Here is a 367-nt window from a genome sequence, read left to right as displayed (position 1 = left end):
CCACTTAACTGCTTTTTAGTCTTAACTTCATAACCAGGATACAAGATACAAGATTTTGCCTAGAGTTAACCTGCTGTATCCAGAGAAGTGGCAAGAGCTTAAGTTTGGTGTCCCCACACCAAATACAAGCCACACCATCTAAGGGCTTGAGAAGCAAGCAACTTTTGAGAATTGTGCAGGAAACTAACCACCATTTGAGGACATTATGCATCATAACTCAAAAGGGGCACAACAGAAGGAAGGACAAAGGAACTGCAAACCAATAGGTTGTATTTACACTTAACTCTTGCTGTTGAAAAATGCTTTGACTTGTGTTTTGTTAAAGTGTTCATCTAATACAAATAGAATCAATCTTAGAATAAGTAAG

Source organism: Arachis ipaensis, chromosome B01 (assembly GCF_000816755.2).
Source record: "Arachis ipaensis cultivar K30076 chromosome B01, Araip1.1, whole genome shotgun sequence".
In the NCBI taxonomy this organism is placed as follows: Eukaryota; Viridiplantae; Streptophyta; class Magnoliopsida; order Fabales; family Fabaceae; genus Arachis; species Arachis ipaensis.
The sequence above is the reverse complement of the archived record's forward strand: the minus strand, read 5'-3'. Positions refer to the sequence as shown.